Source organism: Anser anser (assembly GCF_964211835.1).
Source record: "Anser anser genome assembly, chromosome: 1".
Classification (NCBI taxonomy): Eukaryota; Metazoa; Chordata; class Aves; order Anseriformes; family Anatidae; genus Anser; species Anser anser.
The window spans coordinates 93,677,127-93,703,831 of record NC_139720.1 but is presented as its reverse complement, the minus strand read 5'-3'; the positions used below and the strand labels follow the sequence as shown (position 1 = coordinate 93,703,831).

Here is a 26,705-nt window from a genome sequence, read left to right as displayed (position 1 = left end):
GATCTTTATGGACTTTAATTCAGGCTTTTCCCATCTGTCAAGAAGCTGTAAAATTAGGACACATCCTATCCATCACTTTGTGGGAAGCAGAAGGGAAAGGAAGGGCTGTGCACTGTGCAGAGGTTTACTGTGGGTGGTTTGTGGTATAAACAAACGGGAGGATCTATGGATCCAAACAGCGTTGAAGGCATATTATGTAGGTTGTACATGTCTGCAGGGGTGCTTGTCCCATTCTGCCTTTGGTCTAGGCCCACACACTGAAAGGCCATTTGCAGCAGCAGTGTATTGATGTGATGTAGATGTGTCTCCGAGCTTGACTTCACTGGGGAAAGGATCTCATGGTTATACTGCTCAATAATGCAGACCAAAGTGGGTATTGGATCTGCTTTCAAAGTACACTCCTCCTGAATTTAAAAACAAAACAAACACACACTAGGTGCACCCAAATGAAATGCCTGGGCCCTGTGAACACAGCCTCATGGCCCTGCCTGGCCTTGGGTCTTCCAGCTGGGCCCACCCCTAGGCCTACATCCTGGTCTGGGCCTGTCCCAGGGGAGGTACCTGGTACCCCCTCATTGCCCTGGTCCTGGCTGAGTGAGGGGATAGGCCCTGGCTGCCAGGCTGTGCCCTGCTGTCCCAGCCCCTGTAGTGCCCTGACAGAAAACAGAGTCATTGTAAGGCCTTATGTATGCCATGTGGGACGCTCCAAGCTTTTCAAGCAGGTGTCCAAGCATTTGGACTCCCACAAAACATGTCTGCCTATTAAGCGTTACCCAACAGTAGAATCATAGAATCATAGAATATCCTGAGTTGGAAGGGACCCTTAAGGATCATCAAGTCCAACTCTTGATACCGCACAGGTCTACCCAAAAGTTCAGACCATGTGACTAAGTGCACAGTCCAATCTCTTCTTAAATTCAGACAGGCTCGGTGCAGTGACCACTTCCCTGGGGAGCCTGTTCCAGTGTGCAACCACCCTCTCTGTGAAGAACCCCCTCCTGATGTCAAGCCTAAATTTCCCCTGCCTCAGCTTAACCCCGTTCCCGTGGGTCCTGTCACTGGTGTTAATGGAGAAAAGGTCTCCTGCCTCTCGACACCCCCTTATGAGGAAGTTGTAGACTGTGACGAGGTCTCCCCTCAGCCTCCTCTTCTCCAGGCTGAACAGGCCCAGTGACCTCAGCCGTTCCTCGTACGTCTTCCCCTCCAGGCCTTTCACCATCTTCGTAGCCCTCCTCTGTACACTCTCCAACAGTTTCATGTCCTTTTTATACTGTGGTGCCCAGAACTGCACACAGTACTTGAGGTGAGGCCGCACCAGCGCAGAGTAGAGCGGGACAATCACCTCCCTTGACCTACTAGCGATGCCGTGCTTGATGCACCCCAGGACACGGTTGGCCCTCCTGGCCGCCAGGGCGCACTGCTGGCTCATATTCGACTTGCTGTCTACCACGACCCCCAGATCCCTCTCTTCTAGGCTGCTCTCCAGCATCTCATCGCCCAGTCTGTACGTGCAGCCAGGGTTTCCCCGTCCCAGGTGCAGGACCCGGCACTTGCTCTTATTGAACTTCATGCGGTTGGTGATCGCCCAGCTCTCCAACCTACCCAGATCCCTCTGCAAGGCCTTTCCACCCTCATTCGAGTCCACAACTCCTCCAAGTTTGATGTCATCAGCAAACTTGCTCAAAATACCTTCTATTCCTACATCCAGATCGTTTATAAAAATATTGAAAAGTACCGGCCCTAAAATGGAGCCTTGAGGGACCCCACTGGTGACCGCCCGCCAGCCTGACGCAGCCCCATTTACCATAACCCTTTGGGCCCTGCCCGTTAGCCAATTGCTCACCCATCGTATGATGTTTTTATTTAGCTGTATGGTGGACATTTTGTCCAGTAGGATCCTATGGGAAACCGTGTCAAAAGCCTTGCTGAAGTCCAAAAAAATCACATCAGCTGGTTTCCCTTGGTCCATCATACGGGTGATCTTATCATAAAAGGAAATCAGGTTAGTTAGGCAGGACCTACCCTTCACAAACCCATGCTGGCTGGGACCAATGACTGCTTTGTCCCCCAGGTGCGCCTCAATAAGCTCGAGAACCATCTTTTCCATGATTTTACCAGGCACTGACGTGAGACTGACAGGCCTGTAATTTCTAGGGTCTTCTTTCTGACCCTTCTTGTAAATCGGCACAACGTTTGCCAGCTTCCAGTCTACCGGGACCTCTCCAAATTCCCAGGATCGTTGAAAAATAATTGAGAGAGGTTCTGCGATGACGTCCGCCAGCTCTTTCAGCACCCGGGGATGAATCCCATCCGGACCCATGGACTTGTAGGGATCCAGGTGGAGTAGCAAATCCCGCACACGTTCAGGGTCGGTTGGGAGTTTGTCATCCCCACCGTCCCGGTCCTCCAGCTCAGGGCACCCTGGGTCCCGAAGCCCATCATCGGCATTGAAGACAGAGGCGAAGAAGGCGTTAAGCGTCTCTGCTTTGCCTATGTCATTGTCTGTGAGGAGACCTTCCCTATCAAGGAGCGGCCCTATGTATTCTTTAGTTCTCCTTTTTCCATTCACATATCTGAAAAAGCCCTTTTTATTTTCTCTCACAGACACAGCCAGCTTCAACTCTAGGTGTGCTTTGGCCACATGAATTTTCTCCCTACAAACACAAACAGCATCCCTGTATTCTTTCCATGACACCTGGCCCTCCTTCCAGTAGCGAAACACTCTCTGTTTCCACCTAATCTCCATTAGAATGTTCCTGGTCAGCCACGCCGGCCTCCTGCCCCGCCTGCCTGACTTGCGATATTTAGGAATTGCCTGATCTTGTGCTTCTAGGAGGCATCGCTTAAAGAATGACCAGCACTGGTGGACATCGAGGCCTTCAAGAGCAGTTTCCCAGGGGACCTTGCTGACTAGTTCCCTGAGCAGCCTGAAGTCCGCTTTCCCCATATCTAGGGATGAGGTTTTGGTGGCACTTTTCCTTCTGTCACCGTAAATTTTGAACTCAACCACTTCATGGTCGCTATGACCAAGGCAGCCACCAATCACCACATCTCCCACCAGACCCTCTCTGTTTTCTAGCAACAGGTCTAGGAGGGCACCTTTCCTAGTTGGCTCCGTTAGCACCTGCACCAAGAAGTTATCATCTAGGTGCTTCATGAACCTCCTGGACTTGCTCGTGTCAGCCGTGTGGCACTCCCAGTTAACGTCTGGCAAGTTGAAGTCCCCCATAAGGACAAGGGGAGTTAATCTCGAGGCCTCTCTTAGTTCTGTAAAGAATAATTTATCGGCGCTATCGTCCTGGCCAGGCGGTCTGTAATAGACTCCCACAACGACATCCCCTTTATTCGTTCGTCCCTTGATCCTTACCCAGAGGCTCTCAACTTTGCCATCGCCGACCTGAAGTTCCACACAGTCCAGCCCCTGCTTCACATACATCGCCACCCCACCACCTTGCCTACCCTGCCTGTCCCTCCTGAAGAGCCTGTAACCATCTATCGCAACACCCCAGTCACAGGACTCATCCCACCAGGTTTCGCTTATGCCGATGATGTCGTAGTTGCGGGACTGGGCCAGAACTTCTAGCTCATCCATTTTATTCCTCATACTGCGTGCGTTCGTGTAGAAGCACTTCAGGTGCGTCTCCTTACACTCAGCACCTTGTGGATCTGCCTGAAGGACCTCACTGGCACACAGCCCCTCTGATTCTAGCGTACCTTCCCTTCGGTCTTCACCGGCGTGCCTGGTTTTAGCCCCTTCCCCCTTCGACTCTAGTTTAAAGCCCTATCTATCAGCCCTGCCAACTCCTGACCAAAGATCCTTACCCCTCTCCGAGAGAGGCACATCCCATCCGGTGCCATCAGGCCCTGTGTAGCATAGACCTTCCCGTGATCAAAGAACCCAAAGTTCTGCCGGTCACACCAGTCTCGAAGCCACGAGTTTATGTGAACAGCACGCCTTTCAGCTTCGATCCCCCCTATCGGAAGGACAGAGGCAAACACAACCTGCGCCCCTGATCCTCTAAGTAGTCGCCCCAAATCCCTAAAGTCTCTTTTGATCGCCTTCGGACTTCTCGTTGCTACTTCATCGCTACCAGCCTGAAAAACCAGTAGCGGGTAGTAGTCAGTGGGCCGTACCAGGCGCTTGACTTTCTTGGCGAAGTCTCTCACCCGAGCCCCAGGGAGGCAACAGACTTCTCTGCAGGTTGGGTCCGGTCGGCATATCAGTCCCTCTGTCCCTTTCAGAAGGGAGCCCCCCATAACAATAGCCCTTCTTTCTTTTTTGAAGGATGATGTGGCAATGCGATGTGTAGGTCGCCTTGTCTTAGGCACCCCCTCCAACTGGGACGGGTTTTTATCTACTTTGTCATTCAGATTGTCTTGTTCTAGTCCTTCATATCGATTATTTAAGGGTAGATGAGAAGGTGAGGTGGGCAGAGAGAGGGCTCGCCTACCACCCCGAATAGGCACCTGCCTCCATTCCCCCCCTTGATCTAGGTCTCCTCCCGCTGCCTGGCAGGAGGAGGGAACCTCCGTCTTCTGCATAACAGGAGACGCCAGTAGGATGCAGTCATCCCCTCTTTCATTGAGGAGGACCTATGTGCTTAGCAGCTTCTCACAAATGAAGCTGCTTTTAGTTTCAGTACCTGAATGTGTATTTACATCCCAAGTTCTTAAAAGCAATAGAGCTCCAAAATACTTTCAATTCTGAGTCACTTCACATTTAAGTAACCAAGGTTTTGACTTTCCCCATGCTCATCTCCTCACTTCTGCTCCTGATGCCTGAAGTACTGCAGGCAGCTTCTGTGCAGCTTAATTTTTGCATAGTTCTTCAAGTGGTAGTGTGAGCAGAGAATGTTAGAGCTGTGTATTTTCTGGTATTCATGAATCGTCAACTCTTCCCTTCTGCTCCTCTGAAGAAGAGCATGCTATCCCCAAGGCGTGCAGGCCGATAGCCTTTGTTGGACCAAAGGAAGTCCAAGTGGAAGAGTAGCCACCAACCCCAGGAGTATATTTTCTCTTTAGCAGCTATGGCTCATGTTTTCCTGTTAGTCTTGTGAGTCAGCATTTACTATATGGTGTGCTGCTGCTTCACCACAGCAAAAGCCTTATTTTGTGCTTATTTTGGATTAGTTATACACTCTTTGTTTTGTTTGCCAAAATGTTTGGGATCCATCTGAATCTTAAGCAACTCTTCCACTTGTGTTGATGAAAAGAGAGCACAGATGGCTTCTGAATTAGAGAACTGCAGAATACCCACTTTGCCCTTCAGCCTAAAACTACACTGTTCTAAAACCATGAAACAGTGGCGAGGGCTCTGTCTCTCATGCTCTTAAATCTTCCACAACATTTACCAAAGTGAATTTGAGGAAGCTGATACTCTTCCAACGTGGAGGCTAGAAATCAAGTATTTAATCAGTGAAGATGAGTTTTCTACCCTGGAAGTATTGACATTCTCAATTACAGTTGCAACATCAAAGCCTTCTGCATTGAGGCTTTAGCCAGCACTTGAAACATATGGTGGAATATTTTTGTGCTGCTGCTGTTCTCCTATGGTGTATTGGATTTACGCTTGTATCATTTTCTTCCATTAGTTAGACTCACCCTATTTCACCTTTCCAATTTACTGGAACTTAACTGTTCATTGTCAACTGATTCATGAATGCAGAGCCAAACTCCAGAGCCAACATATGGCCTGAAGTTAATAAATTTAAATGCATGAAGTAAAGTAAATTAGAACTAGTATGTTAATGTTGATAGCTTTTACTGCAAAACCCTTGTTACATCTGTCCTGGAGATTCTGATTTTTTTCAGATGTTCTTCATGCACATGATTTTATACATATGGACGGTATTGTAACTCTTTTGCTTTACAGGGAGCGACTGGGGAAACGAGCTTTTGTACAAATAAAATCTTTGCATTCAATGAAATGAAAATGATAAAATTTAATGTTTTATTACAGACTTTTGCCAATATTCTCATAAATACTGAGTGGGGAAAAAAGGAAAAACATGTTGGGATATGGGTGAAACAAAAGCTATTAGTGCATGAAGATATTTTTCTCTTGCTTTTCATACTGGCAAAACATACTAGCAATAATGTATACAGGTAGACCTTCTGTGAGTTGAGATTACTTTAGATTCGTAGAAAAAAGTCTCAAACCTAAGTATGCTTTCACTATGTGTGTTTATCTTATTTATGAAGAAAAATTTGAGACCCTCAGTTACCTATTGGTACTTTGAATTTATTGAGCTCGGAAAGAATATTGTATTGTCCTAATGTGTTGGCTGGTGGGTAGAGGATACAATTTTATCACCACTAACGTCTAAAGGTAGCAATTTGTTTAACTTGCAGAGGTCTGAGTTTCATTTCCAAATATCCTCATTCAAACTGGGGAAGTTTTAGCACGCTTGTCATTCTGAATTTTTAGGGTAGTTTGATTACTTCCTGTAGAATGCTATGAGCTGCTCCTGATCAATATTTAGATTTCAATTCCCTTTACTCAAAGCAATGCAACAACCATCGTTGTCTCATTTCTCCTGCTTTTTATTGATGCCAGTTCCTAGGGCTGCTGTTGACTTTAATGGTAGCAGGACAAACACCTGAGCTGATTCTTTCCTGTTCCCCTTCTCCTTCATGACCTGCAATGGTAGGGCATAAATATTTTATTTTGTTCTGAAAGGGATGGAGATGCTGAGGAGGTTGCTTGTGGCAATCCCTTCTGTGGACTAAGTGGAAGGATTATTGGAATCAGTAATCTGAAACAAGTAGAAAGACTGTATTGACGTTTCTTATTGTAAGACTCCAAAATGAAAGGGTTGAGAGTGACATCCCTGAGGTCTCAGTAGCTGAGCTCTTTACTGTGGGTCTCTGCATCCATCTTATTTGGGTCTTAGGGCAAGTTTTCGGGTCACCCTCAGCCTGATGTGCCCTAATTACCACTTCTGCTTTGCCATGTGACAGGTTCTCTGCCAGGGATGGAGGCTTGGTGTATTGGGGTGCAGTTGTGGCCACGTGCAGACCTAGCTGCCAGGGCAGCCGCACAGCTCTCCTTGGGGTGCAGACACAGTGGTGCTGGCAGAAACAAATGTGGCCAGGGCTCTTTGGCCACGTGAAAGTTTTGTGCAGCCACTGCTTCTGCCCTTGTGCTGGTGGATCTCTTGTCACGCAACCCATTATATTTGACCTCAGCAAGGCACCTACACCAGGATGTTTTATGTATCAAGTATGTGAAAAATCAAGTTGTATGTTTTGTAAATAGCTGTCGAACAATTAGGGGAGGGGAAAAATGTTTGGGACTTGATGGAGTTCTGCTGGCATCTTTCTTCATTTCTTCTCAATTTCCTTTTCTTCCCAACCTCACACCAAGATTCTTTGTCTCCTCTCCCAAGCTCTAGAAACAGAGTGGGAAAGGCGAGATGAAGATATGGCAGCTGGAGTTGAAATTAAGGTATTATGTAGTCCTGCAGAAAGCTTAATATACTTTGGCAGCACCTTGTTTGTGTTGAATCTCAGATTAAATGGCCAGATGTCATGAGGCCATTGCATGTGGCAGCACTCCATGATTTCTAAGGATTGTTTGGTAGTTTGAATCCCCACTTACAAAGGACTGGACAAAAGACAGTTTTTGTGGAAAATTTTGTAGTGATATTTCATCTTGTACAACAAAGAGTTGACAATGATTAAGTATGGATATACACAACAGAAATCTCTATGAAATGATATATGAAAAAGAAGCCAGAACTAGTACACCAGTTTTGTTGCTACTAACTGTTTGTGTTAATCAGGGGAACAATTGGGATAGTAGGGACACGTTGTTGTATTTCTATGTTGCATGCAGAGAAGCTAAGTGAAGGAGAAGTTAAATGTCTTTAAAGTCACACAACCTTTTGTGTGTTCTGTATGTCCTTGATTGCCTTGGACATTGTGCCTTAGTCCCAGACCTTTATCTTTTTTTCCTGTTATGTATTGTATCTGTTTTATTTTTTGCATTTTTTATATTTATATATATGATTATATGAATGATAGTGTTAATTTTTTTTTTCCAAGTCTGACAGTTGATCTGAAAGAAAACTAAATGGGGGGGGGGGGATATTCTTTCAGTCTGACTCCTCTCTCCTCCCTTCCTCCCCCACTTATCTGACACAACAGTAAACACATTTTTATGCACACTTTGAATAAAAGCAAAGGAAACGAATAGCTATTGTCACTGTAAATACGTTGAATATCCCGAGTTGGAAGAGATCCACAAGGATCATCAAGCCGAACTCTTGGTTTCACACAGGACCACGTAAAAACCGTATGTCTGAGAGCATTGTCCAAATGCTTCTTGAACTCTGTGAGGCTTGCTGTCATGACTACTACCCTGGAGAGCCTGTTCCATTGCCTGACCACCCTCTTGTTGAGGAACTGGGGAGGGAAGAATTTCTGCACATAAAGAACTTGAGTAGAAGCAGAGGGTGTAAGTGTCTTCACTAGCAGAGTGAATTTTTGGCTTCAGTGTTGAGACATATGGCTCTGATTCATACAGACACCTGTAGAGTTCTATTGCCATGCTTAAGTCTTAATGGTTGGTGTGTTTTTCTCCTATGTTTAAACATGAGTTTGCAAGCATGGCTAGAGTGGTGAGAGTCACTTGCTGTAAACATATTTATGATGTTTACTGAACAAGAATGTAAATTGTCTGCTCCATACAATATCATTTTTGGTATGTGGCTTACCCTTACCCTTTTGAGTGCTGCAGATGATGAGGTATTCAAAGAGGCCCAGGACCATGCTGTGTATATTGAAGACGGACAGATTTAGCATGTTCATCGGTCTCAACTTTGCCTGTGAATTGGCCCAGGGAAAAAGTTCTATAATATACAATAGCCATTCCCTAGGTGAAGTGCTTCTTCATGTTGGTTGTGTACATTTCAGGGGTTAAGTATGGCCTATTGTAGGGCTGAGAAGATTCAAGTTTTGTTGTGGAAAAGAAGGCTGCAGACTCCCTGTATTCCCTGTATTTTTGCTCTGCAAGTTCTTCAGATGCTTGCTGCTGAGAGATGTAAACATGCAGCCCTGAAATGTTCTTGGAGAACACTAGACATCTAAACAGCACTGCAAGCTTGTATAAAAGTAACGTACATGAATATGGGGCATAGGAGTAGAGAAAATAAAAGAATTATAAATTGGATTATACCAATCTACCTTTCATTTAAATAAAGTAAAGCAGTTCTGGTTTGGAACTTTCTGTATCAATGAGCAAACATATAAATACAAGACAGCACGCAGACCTATGCTTAATGGTGTTTGTAACTTTAAATTTCCCCAAAATCTGAAGATTGAATCTCTTTTGCATTTGATACAGTGAAGCCAGTCTCTTGGGAGTTCTTTGGCTTTGTGAAATTAAAGTATGTAAATTGAGGCATGAAGATGTAGAGAACTGATAGTTGTTTTTTTTTTTTTTTTAATGACAACTGAGTTTCTCCATTTTCATTTTATGTTGTAGACTCTGCAAGATGCTATACCTGTTATATGACTCAAGGACCACCTCAGTAAGCATACTGGTGTTATGTTGTCAGCTCCCTGCAGTGCTTTAGGTCAAGAATCTCTCTACTTCATAAGTTGAATGGGTTTTAAGTGATATAAAATAATAGATTTCCCTCATTTTTCCTGTTTTGTGACACAGAAATCAAAAATCTTATAAAAATTATTCACCTTGGCCTTTTTTTACTCATTGCACGCACTTTAAAAACATATTTCTCACTTCTTTTTATAATATTGGGGCAGAAGGTACAGCTCATAGAAACCATATAAATGAAACCTTAGTGAAATACTAAATTTAAGAGGAAGAAGTGTTCTTTCTCTTCAGCCTCAAGATGCCTTTCTTCCTTTCTTTTGTGTTCTTCATTTTGAAATGAAAATAAATATTTAATTTCTTACAAGTTGATACCTGCTCACTTGGGTGTTCATTGTGTTGTCTTCTGAAGCGACTGTGGCTCATAGATGCTCTTGTACTATTATACTCTAAACAACAGCATCAGATGCTCAGCAGGAGCTACGTGTTTTATCAGCATTGTTTTAATATACATTCGATCCATTGCCACTTTAATTCCTATGATTACATGTGGAATCTCTGCATTGAAAGGTAAAATCTATAGGCAAAAACCTCTGCTTTCAGTGCAGCCCCAGGCTGATACAGCTGTGGGACTGGGCTTTGGGAAGGTCCTTTGAATGGCAGGTTGGCTCCAAGAATTGCTGTAATTAAGTACTTTGATACAGCTAGATGGTGCCCATGTTACTCCCTGTGTCTGCCTTCTGTTATCAGGATAGCAGGAGTTAAAATTATGACTAATTTGTGAAATCTGCTTAAAGCTAATTATAAACCAAGTTAAAAGTAGGCTGATGAGGACCCTGCCAGATGGAATCAGCCTTTGCGTTTCTTCCTGGCAGTTGTGGGCGTAGTTTAAAGTAATATCCTCCCCCAGTTCGTCTATCAGATACTACCTCCTGTTGTAACAGTAAAAAAAAATAAAATCATAACCAGAAGAAAACCAACCAACAACAAAAATCCTCCCTAACCTGCTCCCTCTAGAAATCAGAAAACTTATTTTAACCTCCAGGATTAGAAATCAAGTGCCAAAGCTCAGATGAGTCTCACTAACAATGTTGTAAGTTTGTTCTACAGCACAATTTTAATTTCCATCTTAGCCTCACATTATACAGCATGAGGTTCTTTACCAGCCTCTTGAATATCTCATTAGCTGGCCTAAAAGTCATGAAAGAACATAGTGAACAAGAACTGCTCTAAGATGCACCTTGAGCCATTCACGTCTCTTCCTCGTTTATGGCAGGAGTGGTAGGGAGCTGGCCTGAATCAATCACAGTTGCGCTAGACTACGGCTGAAGACAGAGCCTTGCTCTGACAGGGATCTTTATTTGGTTATTTAATTTTTTGAGATGCTGTGAAGTGAGCAAAGAAGGATTAAATCAGAGGGGAGAGGTGGGAGAAGAGTGGTTTAATTTATTTTATTCTTAGTAAGTCTTTGATAGATCGAGAATCTTGCTTTGGAGATTTTGGGGCTCACCTTGATTTTACCACTTGATGTCTTAAAATTGACATTGTCTTTAAATTAAAATTACTTAAAATTGTTTTCCTCTTTTGTCTTTCTGCCATGTGTTCCCTCCTTCTTTGCACTTCCACCCCTTTGTATGTTTACCTCATTTTTTTCCCACAACATCCCTTTTCTCTAAAAGTCAGAAAGTTTAGTTCTGAGTTTGACCCATAGTAAAGATCACTGGTATTACAAAATATCCTATCTGGTTGCTCCCTGAGTAGGATGAAGTGCAGGAGAGTTTTGAAAGTTTGTCTTAATAACATTCAAAGATAGTTTTTGATCTTCTGAAACGGTTTTTCAATTGATTTTTTTTTCCTGCATCTTCCTGGTCCAGGTAAGACCATGTTTTGAGGGACAGACCCAAGCTGCATTTTTATTTAATTGCTCTTATTCTCTTCCCACTTAGTGTAAAATAAATCAGAATTCCATTATGCGTAGTGGAGAAAATACTGCATAAGCAAAAATGGGGCCAAGTGTGCCTCTATGACAGCAAAGCAAATGCTTTAATCTTAAAGTTGACTATTCTGGTGTTAGATTAAGAATTACAATTTGTCTTTTGGAAAAGAGTCTAATAACACCTGTGAGAAAATGTTGTTTGATAATGGAAATATTTACATACCAAAAGAATTGGAAGTATTCTTGTTACAGGATATTCAGAGTACCCTTCCCTTCAAAGTTTATTCAGTTTTCCTTTGAAGATGTCTAAAAGAAGGAGGGGCGGGGGGGAATAATCCCTTCTTGCCTCCTCCTCTACTGTTTTCCAGCCATAACAATTTGCTACTTTTCTAGCTTTATGATCTACTAGAGAAATAAAAATGTTTCTTTTCAGGAGTATAAAGAATGTTAGTAAGTCGATACAGGAGGGTCTGACTGCTGATTAAAGGTTTGTCTCCTCCTTTAAAAATTATTTTAAATTTGTTGATCAGCGTTTTCTCTTCACTTATTATCTAGGATTCTTCTTTGTAGCCAGTTGACAAACCTGTAACTAATCTGTAAATAATTGTCAGTGGATAAGACGGTAAAGGGGACGCAAAGACAGTGGTTTGGGTATACCCATTACATGTAGCTCATCAGGTCAACCCTGGCAGGTGAATTTCTGTGCTTGACCTTTCAAATCTGTGTTGCCCAGAGTCCCAGCAAAGTGTGTTTTGATTTAGTGACCAAATTGGAATTTGATTGTAGGCCCCTGATTAATGCACTGAGGAAAAAGGCACGTGGTGTGATATTTTTCAAACACAAAAGTGCACCCACCTCTCCTGTGAACAGCACAGTTCCTGTGAACTCCAAATATGTGCAGTACTGTGCATAACCATGCTTTACTGGAAAGTGTGGCAGCGAAGGAAACTCTCTATGCTAAAAACAAAACCCAGCAACAACAAAAAACATATTCATGAAGCAATTTTCACTAATTTGAATTTTAATAGATGAGCACTTACAACGGTAGCAGACTGGAAGGAAACAATGACTGAGAAGAGCCAAAGGAGGGTATTAGAACTAATTACCATACAATTTAAAATGCATGTCCCATCCTTTCTGCACAGGATTTCACAAGCTTCTCATGGCATATAAAGTTATAGGTGAGGGTCACAGCCAGGAATATAGCAAAATACAGGCTTATTGATAATAATCCATGTTTTCCACTCTAGCAGGTACCACAAGTTGTAGATGAAGATACCCTGAAGACCAAGCTTGTTCATTAGAATGGAAATCATTTGCAGATTAGGTGCACAAAAGGAAGACAAACTCCAAAGTAAAATGCAGGATTCTGAGTAAAAATGTGGGAGCTGACTTTTGCTCTTTTTTCTTTGACTGTAAATGGAGAGACTGCTAAAATAGTCTCCTGTAAGTCCAGCAAGTACTCCCTTTGTGGAAAATCTTGATTATATGCATTTAGAAACATTTGTCTAATGGTGAACGAGTTTCCACCAGAAATCTGTCTCTGTGCTGACGTCTCAGTGCCTGAGCAATCAGGAAAAATAAATCAAAACTGAGTTTTAAACTGTTATGTTGTTTCAGCTTGGGTTTGTTTGATTCTGTGCTTTTTCTTTGTGTAGCTTTGCAAGAAATGTTTTCAGCTTTCTGAGTACACAGATGTGTCATATTAAAAACTGGATGGAGCTAGGCTTTTTGTACCCACTTTGTAAAAAGGAAATAAGGAGGAAAAAAATCAACTTCTTTCTGAAAAGGACATAGTATATATAATCACCACTTATTTTGTGATTTAAAAACATCTGTTGAATAAAGAATTGATTTCAGCAGTGTTCTCTGTACCTTGCAGGGCTCACAAGAGCAGGGACTAGATTACCTGGATCTTTAATATCTGCTAGGCTCTTCATTGCTGCTCTTCTAGCAGATGCCTAGATTGATTGCTTCTCCAATTTTTTTTATTTTTAATTTTGTTTTTTTTGGTGCAAACCTTCAGAAAAAGGGTATTTTTAAGTCCTTGTTGCATTGTTTGAAAGTCAATTTAATAAAAATATTTAAAGTTCTGTGAAGGGTGGGGGGTGTATAATTCATGGCTGAATGAACAACCCCTTTATCTTTCATCCATTTGTGTGCAAACAAAACAGACAGCCAGAATTGTATTTGGTATCTTTAGGGGATGTTTTTGTCTCTTGAAGACGGCCTCTTGCTCTTGAAGCAAGCTGGACTACTTTCATTAGTGAAAACAGCCATGGGCCTTGTATTGCACTTTTATTAATTACGTACATTATTAAGTAGTCCTTTGCCAGCTGTGCTCTGCAGAGTGCCTGTTTTACTCTCAGATGAAACTGGGAAACTATCTGGAAAACAAAAGTCCATTGGTTGTGGGTCTTGTGACCTAAACTTTGGTTTGGTTCAGTTTATCCTACATATTAGCCACTGAAATGAATCCCATGGGAACCCACTTGCAAAGATAAGGAAGATGACAAACACTTTACCATTGGTTTTCCGGAAAGTGAGGCATTAAGTTTCTTCCTAACAGCAACTGTCTCCTGGCATCTCTGGACTGAATTTTCATTGTGTAATGTCTTTGTAGTAGGTTGCTGTTCCCGCCACCCCCCCCCTCCCCCAACCCCACATTCTTGATACTTCTCAGGTTTTGATGTGGCACAGGCAGCCCTGTTCCAGGTGGGAGGAGAGTGCCTAGTCCCTCCTCACTCCTGCCCGCTCTTGTTGTGTTGAAGTTCCCAAGGAAAGTATTTTGGTGTACGTGTAATGTCTTTGAACGACCAGCAAGAGGCCTAGTGTGTGCCAGGGTTGTTGCTAGTAAGACACTTGAGAATAGGACGATGACATTTTCCAGGATGAGGTCTTGTGGTTGAACAGTGTCCAGGCTGGTGTGTGAGGCAGGGTGTGTGGTGGTGGTTTTCCAGTTCCTTCTTGTTCATATTGCACCAGCAGTAAAAGCTGCTGCAAAACAGACAGTTGTCTTTTACTCCTTCAATTGGCCCAGGCAGATCTTTGAATTTGTAAGCTAGTGCTGAGGAACTTGAATCACTGTCTGTTCAAGGGCAAAAATGAAATAAAAAATAAAGTCTTTGAAAACTAACACTGTCAATCTGGCTGTTTTAGCAACTCCCTTTTATTTTGAATAACTTTAAAATGTTCTTTCAGAGTTTCATACAAGAGATGTGTGGTTGTGATTTTCTCCCAGAATCAAAGAAAAGAAAGGGAGTAGAAGACACTCCTCAGAAAGAAATCTTATCATTAAATGTAAGTCACAAAAGAAAAATAGAAGGAATTAGTCCCATGAATGAGTCCAGATCCGCTTCCCCCTACTGTGATACAGTTTTTCATCCTACTTCTTTGGTTCTGTCTTTTATAATCTCAGGATAAAATACATACCAGCATAGCAGTAGTGTCAGCACTGTGTAGCAAAAGCACTTTATACCTGCCAAAACCCCTACTATTAAAGTCATTTATGTTTGATTGCTAAACAAAGGCAGTGACGCAATCAAAAACTCAGTTAGATTGCTATAACTGCATCTAAACAAGAGCTGTTGATGATGCAGGAATATTGCCAGAAATTGTATATCTAACCAATGCTGCTACATAGGAGTTTTCCAAAGCTGCCCTGAACCAAAAGGCTTCTCTGTGTGTGGGTCTATCTGTGTGTGTGTGTGTGTGTGTGTGCGTCTGTCTCCATGTATGTGTATAAACCTTTTTGTCTGAACAATGAGGATTCCCATGTTGCTGTGTTTCTAATTTGAAAACTGTAATTTACTTCTCCCTACCTTGGGTTAAAAAAAAAAAAAGATCAAAAGGACACTTCCCATTCAATTCACTTGACTTTATTGAGAAGTTAATCATTCAGCAACCCTCTATTAGTCTAGAGAAAGCAAGAAATACTTCCAGGAGCAAGTCACCTATCATTTGTGTTAAATTTGTCTCCTCATTTAGCTATAGATGGAGCCCAGATAACCCTTTAATGGTCAATACTTGGTGTGATGTAGCTCCTTCCAACTAACTTTCTAAATAAATCAGAGGATGTAGAGAATGAGGACGCACGGAGCCGATGCCAGACAGTAGTTGTTGCACTGGGGGCAGTCCCTCTGATAGGCTGCAGAGCCTAACGTAGGGTCTGGGAGGCAGGGTGGGCTGCTGTGAGCCACCAGAACTGGAGCACAGGGTTGGCTGAGAGTGATGTGGATCTCTCCAAAATGGGTGGTAAGCCTCTCAAGCCTCTCCCTTGTTTCTGAGTATTCAGCACCTGTCAGCCCAATGCTTTTGTGTCTCTGCAAGCTTTCAGTTGGTCCCCTGAAGGAAAGGAGTAATTGGTAACTCTTTCTATCATTGGGACCAGATTCCTCCTGAAGTTGTTGAACACCTACTTATTCCTGAAAATCCTGTAGCACTAATAGTAGGTCCAGCAGCCAGCTGAACGCTGTTTGCAAGCATTGGGTCACACTGGGTCTCTGTTAACTGGCAAAAAATATTTTGAGTGTTTGGTCTATGTTTCGTTTTCTGGTTTGAAGTCTGTAGTGCTTTGTACTTTCTCACAAGGCGCGACAGTCACTCATGAATGACTTTTATGTCTTCTTGTGGTAGAAACTGTGTGGCACCTCGTTTTGTGAGCTTTAAAAGCCTTTGCAGCAAGAGTCTTTACATTTCTTTGTGCCACAGATATGAAAGCTGTGAATTTAGGAACTTTTTTCTCCTTTTTTTTTTATTTTTATTTTTCCAAAATCCAGGACATGTGTTAACTCCACAGAGGTTGATTTAAAAGTACGTTTGTTACCCCATGCACTGAAAGGAATTGTGTGGCCCTGCATCCTTGTGGGATTTTGTACTAGTTGATTTATATCAGTTTTCACAAATATCTCCTAACATTTTTTAGTATGTTAGCTTTAGAGTTTGGGAATGATTTTGCTTTGTTTTGCTTGATTCTTGATAGAAGACACATGGCTCAAAGAATGAAAGGAACAGCAAAACTGTTGAACAGAAAAAAAATTATGAACAAAATCAGTCTAAGCTGTTTTAATCAATTGATGAAATTATCTGTGAATGTTTTTTTCATTATTTGACTAGTTTTATATTTGGCTCAATAATATTCATCATAGAAAATCTCTTCAAGCTTTCTTGTTGGCTGTTAAATAAATGACTTGAGTGGTTTTTTTTTTTTTTTTTTGGCATTCAGACAGATCTATATTGCACATTGGGGCTGTCCTGATTCTGCTATCACCAACTAGTTCATTTTGTTCCTTTCCAACCAGGGTGTGTGTGTGAGTTTCTGCAGTTTGAAATACTTTGATCCTATGTTTTTTTCACTTAGGTTCCTCTGCAGGCTCACCATATTTGCTTCTGAATGTCATTTTTTGACCTTCCTCAAAAATTAACAGGCAAGTCAACTGATTGAGGCCTTGTTTAAGGAGTGATTTTACATATATAAGCCTTGTTGGTGACTGGCAAATGGAGTAAGTGGGATTCCATCAGCTTGTTTTATGTTATATACAAATCCTGTGAATTATTTGTTTCTTATGATTTTGTTTTCTAATCCTAAAAGCCAACTTTGAACGATGTTTTCTCAGTCATGCTGGCTCTGTGGGGCGATTGTAATGTAAATAATTTATAATAATTTCCTTTATTCAGTTCTCCTTACAATGTGGAAAGCTGATCTTTCATTCTGACTTAACCTAATGCTCAGTCCCACCTCCTACCTACTTCTTTTAAGCAGAGAGCTCAATTTTTAGTATAAATTATAATGGAAAAAAAAAGGCTCTAGAAAAGTGTTTTTAAAAGGTAGAAATATGAGCTAAATCTTCACAACATATGCTTTCAGTATTATCTGAAAGAAAATACACAAAAAGGTATTTGGCCTATAAATGCACAATGTCTAAAGATATTTAAGTATGATTAAAATACTTTCAAAGACATGCTTGTCAAATATACATTATCCACAGGATTTTTGAAATCTGCATTGCAATGTTTTGATAAATTGGGATTTGATGTATGATACTCCTAGCAGTGGTCAAAAATCTAAATTGCACTGGTTACCTAGTTCAGGTGAATTAATACATAAAACCAAATTCTTAGGATTCCAATCCTGATTATTTGGTATTTGGCCACAACTATGTTGTAACTGAAAACATAAAAGGAATGAAAAACTCTGGACTTGCACAGAATTTTCGGTATGTGCTCATAACTAGACATTTTAAGTCATTTTCAAAAATATGTGTATATACATATAGTGTGGTATTTTGCATCTTCTGTGAAACATTATATAAATGCTTTCTCTCTCCCTATATGAAATCAGTTATCTATATCAAATAGCTATGGACAGAGTTCCAAAAATTCAATTTATGGTCGAATCTCTTGGTTATATTGACATAAAATGACTTGATGTTTTAGAATGAGTTGTTTTTTTTAGAGGGCATGTGTTCAGCATACTGGCTGTGTGTGCTGTGAAGGGTACTTTGTGTTCATTCACAAGTTGGCAGGTAACCATAATCTATTCAAGGGCAAAAGAAGGTTGATAGTTTGTGTTATCCTTAGCAAGTCTGTATCCATTGTCAGAGGGGAATGCATTGACCTTAAAAACCCACAAAAGTAAAACTCAAGTGGTTTGTTCTTGTCACCAGAAGTCCAAGATAAATCTTATAACAGGGATCAGCTATCATGTATTATATATCTACAGACAGTGCGCATTTTTCTCCCATTGTACTTCAGGACTGAGACTTCTTTAGATGACAGTTATGGAAAGTCTGATGTGCCTGGTATGTGCAAAAATAGAAAGTTCTGAACACATTTAATAAAAGTTTAATTTGAGTTATATCAGCACAGAAATTACTATTGATAGGTGAAACCCAAAGGTGCATCAGTTCATACAAAGTTCTATATATGAAATTTTTCAAGATTTGTCTTGTGGTGTAGGCTTCATCATCTTCATCACTTACTTCATTCTTCCTTACTGCCCCATTCTTCCACGTTTTTTATGCTTTAATTAACCCGCTTGTTTATGGCAAGTCTTAACACACCTTTCTTTCTTCTTAATGATTCAAATGGCTTATCTGTTGTATGTATACCCTCTGGCATGTTGGAGAAATGTTTAGCCTTTTTTTTTTCTTGCACTTTTTTTTTTTTTTTCCCCACTGTTGTGGACTTCGGCAAGGGTGTTTTGTACAGGTCTTATAACTTTAAGGCTCCATTGCTGTATTTCTGAGGTCATCCTTCTTCAGGCTTTAATTTTCCGTGGAGGATTTTATCAGACATTTTGCAGACCTGTCAAGACTCAGCATGAAATTCCTGCAGGCTTTAGCTTGCCTTTCTGTCCCAGTAAGGAAATTGTATCAATCATGAATCAACCACAAGTCTTGATGATCCGTGTGGAGCTCTTACGGGCTTGCAAAGCTTAAACAAAAATCATGGATGTAAACAAGCACTCTACAGTTTGTGTAGTTCCCTCATTTCTCTCAAAGGCTCGCACATCTGTGACCCTTGTGTACAGGCAGGTGGAGCCAAACCTTGGTGAGCAGAGATCTGCAAGCAAGTACTGGAGAGTAAAATGAGAGATTTCTATTACAGCAATATTCTGAAGATAAGAAGCAAGCTGATGGTACTAGGTACAAAAAAAAAGTTGAATTTTGTCATGTATCCATTGTACTGGCATCATTAAAACACATTTTGCATTTTTTTTCTGGATAATGCAGTGCTTTTATATGCTTTTCAATTCATGTTATTTACCTTTAGCGGTGTTCTGCAAGGGAGGGGATTGTGAACAGATTGCTTGTGAGTAAAAGCTAAAGGTACTATTTTTTTAAGCTCAACAGGAAACATTCCCTTGTTATTTCTTCAGTTTGTGATTGAAGAGTCATAGAAAGAGCTGTGTTTGCTAAAAGTGTTAGCTCCTGTGACAGCTTCAAATCACCTTTTAAGAGGCAATTTGTCCTCCTATTGGGCCTGATTTTGATGTTTGTTCAGGTGTAAATCATGGGTAGTCTACAGGAGCTGGTCCATTTGCATGAATATGAAAGTAGAGCAAGTGAGATAAGAACCATTTGATGATGCAATAAAGTTACACCTGTGGCCTCTGGTATTTATTTTTCTTGTCAGCTTTCATTATAATCAGTCAGGATAAATACTGTGACAGTGGAGTTTTACCTGTTCAAAATCATGTCTGTCTCAGATCAAGACTGAATCAATATGTATATGTTTGTAAGTAGAAGTGTCTCCTGCAACTTATTCAGTTGTCTTTGCTACATGTACCTTAAGAAAAATGATATCAGCTTTGTAATTCTCTTAGCTTGTTGAACTTGTTCTAGATTCCGGGAAATAATTCCCTACCAGTGGGGGTATGGCATGGCACAACGCCCAGGATGCAAAAGACAGTATGCCAACAAGGCAGGCTGTGCTATAATCTGAAGGATTTTTTTTTTTTTTTTTAAGAAAAGGGACTAAGCAGGAAGTCAAATTTTGCGAGGTAACTGACAAGATACAGGAAGCACCGCTCTGCTGGCAGACACGTAAGAAGATGTGAATTCAGACCCTGGAGAAGCCAATGTGGTGGGAGGTAGTGAAAGACGCGGGGAACTCTCGTAGCAGGAGGCTGATGAAATGTTAGAATGAGTGCATCTGAGATGGTGGCAAAAACAGTTGTATCAGTGCTGCCTTGGGAGACAGGCTGTTTGTACAGTGATTCAGATCTAGATGACATGAGGAGGAGGTGAATAAGAAGGAAGGGGAGGTGATTTAGCTCCAGGCAGTGGGTTTTTCTATTTCCTTCCCCAGTACAGGTACCACCAATAGGTGCCTTTGAAACATGAAGGTTGCTGTGTCAGAAACATTAAAAGATTTGCCTTTGTCATGCAACTACAAAGCTGTGGTGCTTCTTATGATATAGTGCGCCATGGACATGGACTTGCAAATCTTTTTACATATATGCCTGAAGAACTCTTCTGGCTGTAGGGTTTTTTTATGTCTCTTATAGGAAACTGAACATGCAGTTTAGAAGAGACTCCATCTCCCCTTTTTGCTTTCTGAAGCTTATCGCTCTCTTTCTAGTCCTACTTGCCTTTCTTTTGGAACTCTGTACATCAGCTAGACTGGGAAAGATGAGACTTGTGTGTGAAAAAAGAGCAAATGCAATATAAGTGAGGGGAGAAAGACAGAAGGCAGACAATCTAGCATAGTTCATGAGGAAATATAAAGCAGGGAGAATGAATAAAAAAGCTAGAATATATTTTTGATGTATCCTGTCTAGGGAAAAATAGCTGATTAAAAGTCAAACTTTCTTATCTTCTTACTGTTTCAAGAGATGGAGTCAAGGCTGCATGGCACAAGAATTAAACCTGTTTCTGCAAAAAGTGCATCTTGATTTAAAAAGAAAAACCTGGGAGACTGGCAAGGTAGAGGGATACCTTCAAGGTATATTTGAACTTTTCTAATATTTTTGGAATATTAATTGGTATTTTTCCCAATCTGCGATTGATTGGAAAAAGCTCAAGAATTATTTTGTAGAATGGCTTCTAAAGGTCTGATAAACAGCAACTCTGTAACTAACTTGTTGACGTGTTGAAAACTTGTCCTTTGACAATTTTTTGTTGTTGTTGTTTTTCCAAGTTCACTGTTTCCTTGCTAACTTAGCTTATGGACTTGCTGAAAATGGTGATTGAGGATCCACACCATACTGCGGGCAGTTTGTGCCACATTACTGGCATGAAGAAGGATTTCCCAGGGTAATACCAAATCAAAGCATATTGTTTCTACATTTCTTCAGCCCAGGAATTTGATGGGTTCTTTTTATTCCATTCACATTTCTGATGGGAACTCTTGTGACTGAATATAGTCCAAATAATTCTAGTTACACCTAGAGATTTTTTTCTTTGCATGTCAGGTCTGGGATTAACACTCTCCAAGCGTTTCCATACTAAATCCTCTCTATTCCAAGGACGATGTGTTGAATATAAGCTGCCTGCAGGGCTTCCTTTCTGAACAGGTAGCATGGTCTGTGCGATGATGGTCTGGATCTGTTTATTTGAAAGTTTTGTTCTTGTTCTTTAAGGCCTGACTAGACTGGTTGTTAAATTCTGTGATCTTTACTGCTTTGATCAACCACAAGGGAAGCCCTTGGGCAAGAAGGAAAATGATAAAGCTGGATGTTTATGGCTTTTTAAGCCTGGACTTCTGAGCAGTGTTTTTCTACAGACAGTGCCCTTAGAAAACCTTAGGGAGATTTTCACATGTGCGTGTACATGCACCCATGAAAACTAGCAGGTCACATAAAAAGTAACAAAGTAAATTGAACTATCACAAACCATTTTAAAATGCTGTGAAGCTTTTTTTCAGCAATAAAGAAAACTACTGTACTGGAAAAATGAACATTGATATATAAGAACATGTGGATAGATGTTTATCTGCAGGTTTACAGATGTACGTATATCTTAAGAATTATGATTGTTATCAGTGTCTCAACAGAATCATCCTGCTCAAACTACATTTTGCAAGATTAAGATAAATACTGTTCCTTTATTTTTACAGAAAAGTGGAGTATCTTTAAGTGTAAGTAAATGAAAATAATTGCCCCCAAGGAAATTTACAATATTTCAAAAAATGTACAGCACAAATACTGAAATTACCAGACTTCACAAGTCTTTTGAAATCAATCCTGATAATACATATTTTACAAGGGAAAATTAAGAACTTGAACTTTCCTCAGAAGCAGTCTTAGCTGCTGCAGTGTTGCTGAAGTTCACATCCAAGAGGTTTTTAAACAGTGCATGTGGGGTGGCTGTGTATTCACAGCATCCATCAGGACTGGATGTTCTGAAGTTCCTCTCGTGTCTCCTCTTTGTGTGGAGCACTGTTGACAAGTTGTGAAAAAGCAATAGATTGGCTCTCAGGTACAGAGAAATATATGTCTGGATGCTCTACAGGCAAGGATTTGAGTTATATTTTTTTAATGGGTAGCTTTCATTTCTAGTGTATACTTTTTCCTCCTGATTCAGTGCAGGGTACTTTTTTTAGCAACTAGAGATGACTGCTAAAAATGAAGAACAGGTTTGTCAACAGCAGTCCTTTAACTGACCCACCCTATTAACTCCCACTCTTTCAGCAGTGGCACCTTGCTCTGCTTTGAGGGATATGAAGAGGTACAGAGGCAGGATGAGAGGCAGAGATGAATCTGCTTGCCCTAAGACCGATGGTCCCAAAACATGATGCCAGACTTTATAATATGCTTCCTATGAATAATGAACAGGTCTGGTTTTATGAAAAATACCTTGATTCAAACAAACAGCTTTTAAAAAGGACAGAATGACCCTTATTCACTGCAGTCTGTCAGCTAAGAAAGCAAAAAGACAGGAGTGCAATATGAAGTTGTATTTGCTGACAGCTAAATCAAAAAATGTCATCCCACTGGGCACACAAATACACACTTTGGAGGAAAATATACAGGTGAGGACTATACCCTGTATCCTGTTCTTTCCACAAAGGGAGCTGAATGTATTTAAGGGTCTCGTCTTTTGTCAGTACTGTTATGGCTAGAAATGGTGAAATGATGTAAAGCACTGTTGACAAACTCCTTTTCAAATAGTGGCTAGTTCATGTGGTTGTGTTAGCTTATTTATACAATTTCTGCTCTTTCATTGCATGGATGGGTGTACAGATCCTTTCTGAGCAAATACACGTTGTTTTGCATAAGCAAAATGCTGTTGTTTGTGATAACTGGAGGAAAAAAAAAGAGGAAAAAAAAAAAACCCCTCCCCTGAGACCCTGTCAGATACTTGTAATAAATTGTGTGGGTTTTAATCTTCTATTGAGGGCTCTCCAAGGGAGTCTTGTTAAAATTAATCTTTGGAGAATTAAGTATGAGAATAAGTAATCTTTGGAGAATTAGCACAGAAACCTCTGAATCTGAAATGACAAGTGTCTGGGCCACAACATATGTGTTCGTGGATCAGTGAAGAAACATGGTGATGCCAATAAAATCTATATGTGATGACCATAACCTCCCTAGGGATGCACAAGCAGTCTGTATGAGTTCTCTAGGTCTGGCATACACAGAGCATTTATACCAAAGTGATTCTGATTTAATCAGTGCCCTGAGCTGGTGGAAGGGGGTGGGGAGCAGGATGTGGCCTTCGCTATCCATGAGGAAATGGTTGGCGACCTGCTACGGAGCTTGGATGTGCGCAAGTCGATGGGGCCGGATGGGATCCACCCAAGGGTACTGAGAGAACTGGCGGAGGAGCTGGCCGAGCCGCTTTCCATCATTTATCGGCAGTCCTGGCTATCGGGGGAGGTCCCAGTTGACTGGCGGCTAGCCAATGTGACGCCCATCTATAAGAAGGGCCGGAGGGTAGACCCGGGGAACTATAGGCCTGTCAGTTTGACCTCAGTGCCAGGAAAGCTCACGGAGCAGATTATCTTGAGGGTCATCATGCGGCACTTGCAGGGCAAGCAGGCGATCAGGCCCAGTCAGCATGGGTTTATGAAAGGCAGGTCCTGCTTGACGAACCTGATCTCCTTCTATGACCAAGTGACGCGCTTGGTGGATGAGGGAAAGGCTGTGGATGTGGTTTACCTTGACCTCAGTAAGGCTTTTGACACCGTTCCCCACAACATTCTCCTCAAGAAACTGGCTGCTCGGGGCTTGGACTGGCGTACGCTTCGCTGGGTTAGAAACTGGCTGGATAGCTGGGCCCAGAGAGTTGTGGTGAATGGAGTCAAATCTGGTTGGAGGCTGGTCACTAGTGGTGTCCCCCAGGGCTCGGTACTGGGGCCGGTCCTCTTTAATATCTTTATCGATGACCTGGATGAGGGCGTCCAGTGCACCCTCAGTAAGTTTGCAGATGACACCAAGCTAAGTGCGTGTGTCGATCTGCTCGAGGGCAGGAAGGCTCTGCAGGAGGATCTGGATAGGCTGGACTGATGGGCTGAGGCCAACTGTATGAAGTTCAACAAGGCCAAGTGCCGGGTCCTGCACCTGGGGCGCAACAACCCCAAGCAGAGCTACAGGCTGGGAGATGAGTGGATGGAAAGCTGCCTGGCCGAGAGGGACCTGGGAGTATTGGTTGATAGTCGGCTGAATATGAGCCAGCAGTGTGCCCAGGTGGCCAAGAAGGCCAACAGCATCCTGGCTGGCATAAGAAGCAGTGTGGCCAGCAGGTCTAGGGAAGTGATTGTCCCCCTGTACTCGGCTCTGGTGAGGCCGCACCTCGAGTACTGTGTTCAGTTTTGGGCCCCTCGCTACAGGAAGGACATGGACGTGCTCGAGCGAGTCCAGAGAAGGGCGACCAAGCTGGTGAGGGGTCTGGAGAACAAGTCTTACGAGGAGCGGCTGAGGGAGCTGGGATTGTTCAGCCTGGAGAAGAGGAGGCTCAGGGGCGACCTCATCGCTCTCTATAGGTACCTTAAAGGAGGCTGTAAAGAGGTGGGGGTTGGTCTGTTCTCCCATGTGCCTGGTGACAGGACGAGGGGGAATGGGCTAAAGTTGCGACAGGGGAGTTTTAGGTTGGATGTTAGGAAGTACTTCTTTACTGAAAGGGTTATTAAGCATTGGAACGGGCTGCCCAGGGAGGTGGTGGAGTCACCATCCCTGGAGGTCTTTAAAAGACGTTTAGATGTAGAGCTTAGCGATATGGTTTAGTGGAGTACTTAGTGTTAGGTCGGAGGTTGGACTCGATGATCTTGAGGTCTCTTCCAACCTAGAAATCTGTGATACTGTGATATACAATATTTTTGATAATCCTGCCTCTACATGGAACTCTTGCTTTCTGTGAACATTCATAACAGCTACATGTGTAAGCTGTGAAGTTGAAAGCATTAGTAACAGGTGTTTAAAAAAAACTAAGTTCTATTTCAGCCTCAGAAGAGGAAGGACAGAGATCAATGAATTAAAATAAACTTGAACTTCATATAAATGCTCCTTATACCATAGTTAGCACAGCATAAATGTCCAAGAAAATAAGGGGTACATGTAATTCTTGCTCTTCCTCCCATCCCATGACACCACCATCCCCACTCCCAATTTACACTTTTCCCAGAACTGCCTACAGGAGCAGTGGATGAGTGAGAGGGACAACTTTGTCCTCTGACAAAAGTTTATTTTTCAGATTTTTATTTTCTACGATGGTTGACGTTCTGTTGTCTTTAGTTGATGCTGAATAATAGAATGGCTTAGGTTGGAAGGGACCTAAGAGGTCATTTAGTTCCAACCTGCAAGGGACAATTTTCACTGCATTAGGTGCTCAAAGCCCCATCCAACCTGGCCTTGAACACTTCCAGAGAGAGGTGTCATTCTGGACAACACGTTGCAGTGCCGCACAGCCCTCATAGTAGAGAATTTCTTCCCAACATCTAATCAAAACCTACCCTCTTTTAGTTTAAAACCATTATCTCTTGACTCCCTCCCCATCTTTTCTATAGGCACCCTTCAAATACTGAAAGGCAGCTCTAAGGTCTCTCTGGAGCCTACTCTAGGCTAAATAACCCCAACTTTCTTAGCCTGTCTTCATAGGAGAGGTGCTCGAGCTCTCTGATCATCTCCTCTGGACACACAATAGCAAGTCCATGTTCTCCTTATGCTGCAGGCCCTAAAGTGAAATGCAGGGCTCCAGGTGGGATATGACTGTACTTCCTCCCTCCTCTCACCATCCCTCCAAACTGACCTTTATTTCCCATAACCCTGCTCAAGCATTAACCTTCAATGGTGGTCCTAAGGGCTGCATCTGGTTGTGATGGCTGCATTTGGCTCAAAGTGGAATTGAGGGAGACAGATGACAACACAATAGCCAAGGGCAATGCACACACCTAACCACAGTGCTGGTCAATGTCCCACTCAAGCCAAATTTGGCAGAAACTAATGTCTGCAGTTGGTATGCAAATATGACTACGTAAATCATCTTACCCCATAAATCGTGAGCAGCCCAAGAGCCCTTTTAGCTCTCCTACACAGCAGCAGGCTACACAGCAGGATCTCCCCTTGAGTCATGATGCCTCTCAAGGTTATGCCTGCTGCAGAGGTCCTTTGCTCCTTGCTGTTGAGAGATTCCTTGCTGCAGTAGATCCCTGGTGAAAGATTAATATCTTGTTGAACTTTGTAATCTTCGCTAAGGTTATATCTTTAACTGTGCACATGTAACCCTTCAAACACAAACTGTTGACCAAGTTTGGGAAAGAAATTGGGTCCAG

The 26,705-nt window shown here is 42.1% G+C and overlaps 1 protein-coding gene across 14 annotated transcripts in view; it reads left to right on the top strand.

Annotated features, from left to right (window-relative positions):
• The window catches only part of LOC310892987 (uncharacterized protein), a 592,327-nt gene that overhangs the window by 70,242 nt on the left and 495,380 nt on the right, over positions 1 to 26,705 (top strand). Inside the window, exon 3 of one of the 14 annotated variants that reach the window (XR_014578620.1) lies at positions 12,746 to 13,243. The exons of 12 other annotated variants lie outside the window; for them this stretch is intronic. The gene's annotated coding sequence lies outside the window, so the exon portion shown is untranslated. Of the gene's footprint in view, positions 1 to 12,742; positions 13,244 to 26,705 lie in introns of those variants that run through there. One more of the 14 variants, XR_014578621.1, reaches the window with a different exon arrangement.